Here is a 9,351-nt window from a genome sequence, read left to right on the forward strand (position 1 = left end):
GAGAAAATTCATGAGAAACTCTTTCTCGTGTATGATAAGTGGTGCACAAGATGGATAAGCATGAAGGCGCAAGGGATAAGTTATCCATTCAAATTCAAACACCCTTTGAATTTGAATGGCTAACAAATCAAGTTTATCCAAAAATTGGTGCACAAGAGTGGGCGTGAGATGCCTTCTGTGTGAGAAAAAATTCATGAGAAGTTGCTTCTCGTGAATTCAAATGGGCGCTGAAGAAGTGAGGTGGCGCAGGGAGAAATATCAAGGTGGTTTGAACCTAATTGAGCCAACCTAATTAAAATAGGTTAAGCAAAATTAGACTAAATTAAACCCAACTTAATTAGGCTTAATTTGGCTCAATAAAATCTTAATCAAATTAAAAATTGACTAAGCCCAATCTCTGATCAAATCAGGGACCAAACCACTTCGACGATTAGGTCAACACTTAACCTAATCGGGTCAAACCCAACTGAATCCAATTCAATTAGACTTGATCCAAAAATAATTACTCAATTAAATTGAGTTAATTAGCAATCAAATCACTAATTAGACCTCTCATAAATATTGAGTCTAAATTTGATGGGCAATCGAGTATCAAAGTCCATCGATATGAAACCTTGATTGAAGAGTCCCAAACCAGTGGGACTCTTGACCCCGGTACCCAAAATGTGTGGAACCCATGATCAAAAAATTCTGATTCTTGATCACAGAGTCTTAGATACATAAGACTCATAGTCTACGAGCATTAAGACTCTTCATCAGCCATCAGATCAGATAGGAACCTCTAATGTGTGTGACCCCGCAGGTTCGAACCTAAGCCGGTAGCACAGGAACCAATTCCTATACTAATCGAAGTGACCATCTAGCAATGACACCCGACATCTGGATAGGTCGAATAGTCACAATCGCAACACTCAGAACCTATGTGAATATGGTTACTATATAATTCATCCCTTTTGACCCCTATGTTTAGGACGACTCAGGGTTAAACTGTCCACCCTGATTAGATCATCCGAATCGTGCTCAACTCAAACAGTCCTGTGACTCCTCACTAGGACTACCCTAGCTAAGATTTTGCTAAATTGAAATACAACTGTACACAGCTCCTGAACTGGAGTGGTCAAGCACATCTTGACACACGCACCGACAAGTCAAGTACTTGACTACACCCAGCATTCTTCCATCACTGAATTAGAAATTCAGGTAGTCCAGTGCCTAAGTGCAGTGAGTTGCTTGCAAGTCACCATGGCAGTCTCAGGTTGGAGGGACATTTATACCCATATCCCATCGGAGCAAATCTTGACAGCAGAAATAGCTCCAAAATCGATCATGTTCAGTGTAGATGTACCCTTACATCTCACCCGTATGCCATACCAGTATCTCCACACTCCTTGGTTAAGAGGACAACCAACCCATATGACACACAATGATCTATATTTGATAAACGTTGTTGTCTTTGGTAACAATATATCATTTGGTCGCGAACAGGTTTAAGGACTAAACGATAAATCCTCCTTTGTCGAGTCTAAATAGTCCTAAGGACTTCACCATAACACAGGAGTTCATTAGAAGATGAAATAATTTATGATGAAAAAATACTAAAATAATTTTTATTAATTTATAATTCATATACTAATATAAAAAGGAGCATAACCATCAACAGGTTGACGATTGGCTTTGGGATACTATTCCCAACAAAACCTTCAAAAGGTATGCTTGTAATTGAATCTAACGTAACGATTTCTTCTACTTCTAGTTGGATATTAGATTCTAGTTTGAGTGCTCATATATATACTTCAAGATAAAGTCTAATAGAAAGTAAGAGGTTGAGAAAAGATGACATGATCCTTCGGATCAGCAATAGAGTAAAAATTATTATAGAAGCCATTAGCACTTATTCTTTTTGATTACCATCAGGATTTAGATTTGATTTAAAAAATTATTATTTTATTCTTATAGCTAGTCAGAATTTGATTTCTGTGTCTGTGCTAGAACAAGATATTTTTTATTTTAAATTTAATAAAAATTTTTGATCTATTTATTTATGAAATAAATTGGTTGTATGTAATTTTTTAATTTGATAATTTTTATCACTTGCATATTGATGCGAATGTGAATTTAAACGAGTAAGTAGTGAGTACTGTAGATCAAAAGAGATCCAGAGATGAAATTAACTAAAAGTACTTATAGAATCATAGATTAGGCCATATTGAAGAGAATAAGATAAACAAACTGAAAAAAGATGGGATCCTTGACTCTTTTGATTCAGAGTCATACCTAGCTTGTGAATCTTGTCTTCGATAAAAAATAGCCAAGTTACCCTTTGTGAGACATGGGGAAAGGGCCACTGAGTTACTTGCCCTGGTACACACTGACATATGTGGACTACTTGATGTGCAAGTCAGAGATGATTATAGCTACTTCATCATCTTTATCAATGATTTATTATAGTTCGAGTATATGTATCCGATGAAACATAAGTCTGAATCCTTTAAAAAGTTCAAAACATTCAGAAATGAAGTAGAGAAACAAACAAGCAAACCCATTAAGATTCTTTGATCTGATCGAGGAGATGAATATCTTAGTCAAAAATTTTTGAAATATCTTAAGGACAATGACATAGTTTCTTAATGGACGACTCCTAAAACATCTCAGCTTAATGGGATATCCGAAAAGAGAAATAGGATCCTATTAGATATGGTCAGGTTCATGATGAACTTCACTGATTTATCCTTATATCTTTGGAGCATGCCTTATTAACTGCAATTCACTTATTGAATAGGGTTCCATCAAAATCTATTCCTATTATGCCATATAAGATATGGAATGATAAAAAATCGAGACTAAACTATCTTAAAACTTGGGGATGTCTGACCTATGTCAAAAGACAGATAATTGATAAATTAAAGAATAGATCTGTAATAGCTTATTTTATTGGGTATCCAAAATAATCAATAGGACACTACTTCTTGTTGGGTTTCGATGGCACAGCGGAAGGGTTAGGTGTTTAAAATTTTCATTCAGAACATCCAATGCATCGGAAGCCCTAATGCCCAGAAACTCTTGACTACAATAATCAAAGCATAATAAATATAAATTAGGATAAAAAAAATATCTATTGTGCTAATTCTAATTTCCACAAGGCGTCCAAGTATTCGTCCTCCAATGGTGATCCACACAGAAATTGAACCAAAGACAGTGCTCCTTCTTCACCTTACTTCAAGAGTTCTAGTCCCTAGAACTTGACTAGCCTCGTACCGGTCAAGTTTCTTCAAGAACCTGACCTCACCCTCTTAGAACCTCCTCTGAACTTTTGATTCTCCTTCTTTAGGACCCTTACAACCCTTGTTAGGACCAGATAAGGCTTTGTCTTAAATCCCAAAGCCTTGTCTTAAATCTTAAAGCCTTGTCCTAAAACTAAGATAGGTTGTAAGAAAGAAAAGAGAGCAACAGGAGAGAAATTGGAAATCCCTCTTCGATTCCTTGGATACCCAGCACCCTGACCTATTTATAGCCACTAGAGGGATGCTAAAAAAGAGGGACATGCCTTATCCAAAAGGCATATCTAATCTGATTATCAGAGATAAGAGTTCCTTCAAGCAGAAGGACTCTTATCCATGATACATCGATCAGCACCCTGGTCTGCGCGCATGCAACCAAAGAAGGAATGTTTTCATGTCTCTTCTCAAATCAAAAAAATCTATAAAAATCTATGTGGATTGAAAATTCAATCTAGATTCTAGAAAATTAAAAATGGTGATAAAATTCTCACAGAAGGATGCTATCCTCGCACCTCTTCATGCAAATGCTGATCACCGCACATGCAAGCATCAGGAACGAATTATGGCATCCGTTTGGCATCCAGATAAGTCTGGAAAAATTCCAAAAAAATTATCAAACATAGCATATCACCAAAAATTATTCTAATATAAAAATATTTGATAGGGAGAAGGACACTTCAAATCATGGAGAGATGCGACGCTTCTGCACGCACGCGAGACATCCTTCTTTTTCTAATTTTTTCTCTTCCTCAAAAATTTTAGAAAAAATATATCTCATACTTTGAGATATGTATCAGAGGATGGATGGTGATGTGATCTATCACACATAATTTAATCCCATAAAAAAATAAATTTTTTCTTCTACCTATGCCAACACTTATACGCAGAACCTGTTTTGCACCAAGAGTCCACCACAACTTGAACTCTTCATAATTGGTGTTAACATGGGATGTGGTGCCCCAATTTGGGCTGCTTCTAGGTGATATGACCTAAACCAAATGTCTACCAAATTGGGCTAGCTAATTAGCAAGGGATGGGACCAAATTGGTCTCCAAAAGAGCAAGGGTTTCCACACGTGCTAGCATGCTTACCGGAACCCTGATTGAATCCAAAATTCCAATCAATCCTTTTCAAAGGATCCTTGGCCAATTTTCATATGTGTGTGACCCATTGGGTTCCTCATCTAGTTGGTAGTAGGTCCAGGTATAAGTTGATCAAATTTGATTAGATTTCAATCTAATCAATTTTGGTCCAATCGAGCTAACCCAAGTTCAATAATTAGAATCATTTCTAATTGGCAATCGAATTAAACTCTTTAATTTGATCAAAAACTTACAAGTCAAGATTGACATCTAGCAACATATCATGACTACCCAAAAGATGTAAAATTTGGTAGAAATATCAAATCTATCCTTCAGTGATAAATTACCATGCAATTCAATCCTTCGATCATCCTTACACCCTGAATATGTTCATGAGTATGGAATCATGTCAAACTCAAACACATATTCATATCAATTCTCAATTAACCAATAATGACTCCAATAAAGAAGTATTAGAAACTCTTTCTAATCCCCTTCCTGATTTTGGTCAAAAAACTTTTCTGAGTCATCTAGGATTGAGAATACACAGGATGCGATCTCCTCTTACTAGGAGTGATCGATTCCATATTGACCTACTCACAACCTTCATACATACTCCACCATATCCAAAACACCCCGTACATGTCTTAATGCCATGCCTGGGTATGAACCAAAATATGGGTTCATGTGCATAAGATTCCATGATGGTTTCAGGTCTAAGGATCACTTGCACAACTCCCACTTAGAGAACCATCTTCGACATGCAAATAAGGCTTCCATTAGATGTTCTCTTTCATCGAGTCAATTCAGTGGACTCATTTCTTAAATGAGCATCCACATCTTTGTATTAGTATCTCACACAAGTGGCTAGTGAGATCTTCCACCCTCTCCATTGAGCATACATAGGATGTGCCAGTCTATTTGAAATATTAATCCCGGACTTAATGCTCCTATGACCAGAAATATTTAAGATTAGAATTTTATGATTTTAGATCTCACTAGCATGACCCATTCATGTCTCCTAAAACTATTATCCTAATCTTTAGGATTCATCATAATCTTAGATATATTAAGATGCAGCTAATATGATGAATCAATGTCTCAAATAATAAATATCATTTCATGAGTTGAAAAATTTTTAAGAAAGTCTCATCGTAACACACTTACGATTGACTTATAGGGCACTCTTCTTTCAATCTCCCACTTGCACTAAAGCCAATCGCCTTTATATCTCGTACAATTAAGATGGCGATCATATAGCTACTGTGGTATGGCCTTAATGAATAGATCTACTATATTGTTCTTTCTGTCTAATCGTTCAAAGATAACATCTTATCTTTAACGAGATGGAAACATATGAGGATGTGCTTGGATCTATAATGAGACTTAGGTTCTTTATTTTGAATAACGGTCCCAGTGTTATGAAAATAGAGTGACACCAGTCCTTCAATCTTAGGAACGACTCTTAAATCCATGATGAGTTTTTTCATCCAAACAGCTTCCTTAATGGCTTTACTAGCAGTAACATACTCTGGCTCAGTAGTTGAGTCAGCTACTATCTGCTGTTTGAAACTCTTCCAACTCACTGCCCCATCAATTAGGATAAACACATACCCTGATATTTACTTACTATCATCTGCTTTCCAATGATTCTTCCTTAGATCAGCCTGAAATCTACTAGCTATGCCCAAAGCATAAGCTACATCAGGCTTGGTACATAGCATGGCATACATAATTGATCCTACAGCTGAAGCATAAGAGATTTCATTCATCCTTTTCCTCTCTTCTAGTGTCTTAAGATATATTTTCTTAGAGAGACGTATACCATAACTTACAGACAAGTAACCTTTCTTACTTGCCTCCATATTAAATCTCTTTAATATGAGGTCTATGTACCGTGACTGGGATAAGCCTAACATCCTTTTAGATCTATCTCTATAAATCTTTATACCTAGTATATAAGATGCTTCACCCTAGTCTTTTATGGAAAACTTATTTGATAGCCAAGTTTTGATCGATTGCATCATTGGGATATCATTCCCAATGAGCAGTATATCACCGACATACAGAATCAAGAAGACAATAACACTCCCACTTGTCTTCTTATATACATATAGTTCATCCATATTTTTGATAAAGCCAAACTCTTTGACTGTCATATCAAATCGGATGTTTCAGCTCCTTAAAATCTGTTTTGATCTATAGATGGATCTCATTAGCCTGCATACTTGATTTGCTCTCCCACTTGAGACAAATCTCTCTGGCTGAGTCATATAGATCTCTTCCTTTAGATTACCATTGAAAATTGATCTTGACATCCATCTACCAGATTTCATAATCGTAGTATACTGCTATAGCAAGCATAATCCAGATGGACTTGAGCATAGCCACTGGTGAGAAGGTTTCATCATAGTCAATTCCTTGCCTTTGATTGAAACCCTTCGCTACTAACCTAGCTTTGTAGGTTTTCACTTGGCCATCTACTCTGATCTTTCTTTTAAAGATCTACTTGTACCCTATTGGGGTCACACCCTCAGGTGCATCAACCAAGGTCTACACTTGGTTGGTATTAATCGAGTCCATCTCAGATTTCATAGCTTCCAGTTAGCTGTTTGAGTCTCTATTCATGACAGCTTCCGAATAGGTCAGTGGATCAACATTCTAAATGATGTTGATAGAATTATTATTCTCAATGACAAAATTATATCTCAAAGATGCTTGACGCACTCTATCTGACCTTCGGAGAGAAGGTGTGTATAGTGGATGTACCTCATCCTTGGGTACTTTTGATTGAGGATCTTCTTATGATCCAACCACTGGTATTTCTGGATCGATTTGTAGATCATGAACTTTCATAAATTCAATATTCCTTCCACTGCCTCCTTCTTGGATAAATTCATGTTTCAAGAAAGTGGCATGCCTACTAACAAACACCTTTTGTTCAGTAGGATGGTTGAAATAATATCCATTAATTTTATTAAGATACTTTACAAATCTACACTTGTCTGATCTAGCATTAAGCTTATGTCCAAAAATATTTTTGACATAAGTAGGATAGCTCAAAGTCTTAAGATGTTTAAGATTAGGCTTCCTTCTATTCCATATCTCATATGGAGTGCTTGCAACAAACTTTGAAGGCATTCTGTTTAATATATATGTGGCAGTCTCTAAGGCATTATTCCTAGAAAGATATTGGGAGATCGGTGAAGCATATCATAGACCGCACCATATCCATTAAAGTGCGATTCCTCCTTTCTGCTACACCATTTAACTGAGGTGTATAAGGAGGGGTCCATTCAAAGAGAATACCTTTACTTTTAAGATGATCAAGAAATTCACTGGATAAGTACTCTCCTCTTCGATCAGATCGAAGAACTTTGATACTTTTTTCAGTTTATTTTTCGACCATACCTTGATACTCCTTGAACTTATCAAAGGCTTCAAATTTATGTTTCATAAGATACACATATCTGAACCTTAATAAATCATCTGTAAAGGTAATAAAATAGGAGTATCTTCTTCTGACTTAAATTGTTATCAGTCCATATACATCTATATATACTAGAGCTAACAACTCACTTGTCCTCTCTCCATATCCAGAAAATGGAGTCTTGATCATCTTACCCATGTGACAAGATTTATAAATTCTCAATGATTCATAATCATTTGGGTCAAAGAATTCTTCTTTGTATAACTTGTTTATCTTTGACTCACTAATATGACCAAGACGATAATGCCAGAGATATGTGACATTCATATTTTCTCTCTTTTTTTTCATATTTTTTTCAATATAAAAAATATTTTTATTGAGTGCAAGAATTAAAAGATTGTTATCAATATAACCACTGCCATAAAATTTATTAAAAAAAAATGGAGCATCCATTTTCTATTAGTTTTATTTCATAACCTTGTTTTAATAACAAAGGTATAGAAATAATATTTTTAATGACCTTTGGCATGTAATAACAGTCTTTTAATTCTAAAGTTTTGTCTGAAGGTAAATCAAGCATACAGGTTTTCATAGCCTCTGCACTAATAGACTCTCCACTTGCACCATAAAGCTCGAGGTTACCTTTTTTCAGTTCTTTGATATTCTATAGTTGCAGTAACGAACTACAAAAGTACGATCCACTAGTGATATCCAATATCCAAATATCAGAGTCTGAATCACTCAATAAAAATAGGTCTGTATTATATACACACCTTTTGGTGTTACACTTGCACCCTACTTCAATCTTACAAGATTATTCTTACAATTATACTCTCAATTTTAAAATTTAACATAAACAATATCCATATGGACATCATTACCTTTTCATTATTACTGACCAAATTAGGGTCAGAAAAATCCAAAATATCGGAGTTCTTTTCTGATATAAACCTAATTTGTAAGTTTCTCAATCAATCCACATAGTTGTATCGGTCAACATAGTTTTATTTATTGTATCATAGGGTGAAAATAAAGAAGCCATAATATAGACTAAAATCTATATAAAATAATAGTATAAGCAGACCACTCATATTTGGCATGCATAACTAGATGAGGACTTTTAAAATTAGTTATGTCTTCCACTATTTTATCAGATACCATAGCCCTCTCCTATGGTAAATGAGATATATTTTATATTTATCTTAGTAGAATTGAGACCCTAATTCTTTATAACGATCTTGTGTTAACACAACAAATCCTTATGAGTTCATAGGTAGGAAACTCTTTCCAATTACATCTCATGCAATTCTCAATATTTTATCTTGACCTCTAAAATATTATTAGCCTTGTGTTAACACAACAAGCTATAATATTTTAGTTAAGTAAGACCCTTCATTTCAATACAGTCAAAATCGAATATAATTGCCCTTGTGTTAGCACAACAAAGCAGTATATCCAAAATTACCGTAAGTATCTTTTATGCACCAGGATCATGTTATATCAATCCTTATGACAAGTCTTATGGTAACACAACAAACTAGCCATAGTTCATGATGTAACA

Source organism: Elaeis guineensis, chromosome 6, assembly GCF_000442705.2.
Source record: "Elaeis guineensis isolate ETL-2024a chromosome 6, EG11, whole genome shotgun sequence".
Classification (NCBI taxonomy): domain Eukaryota; kingdom Viridiplantae; phylum Streptophyta; class Magnoliopsida; order Arecales; family Arecaceae; genus Elaeis; species Elaeis guineensis.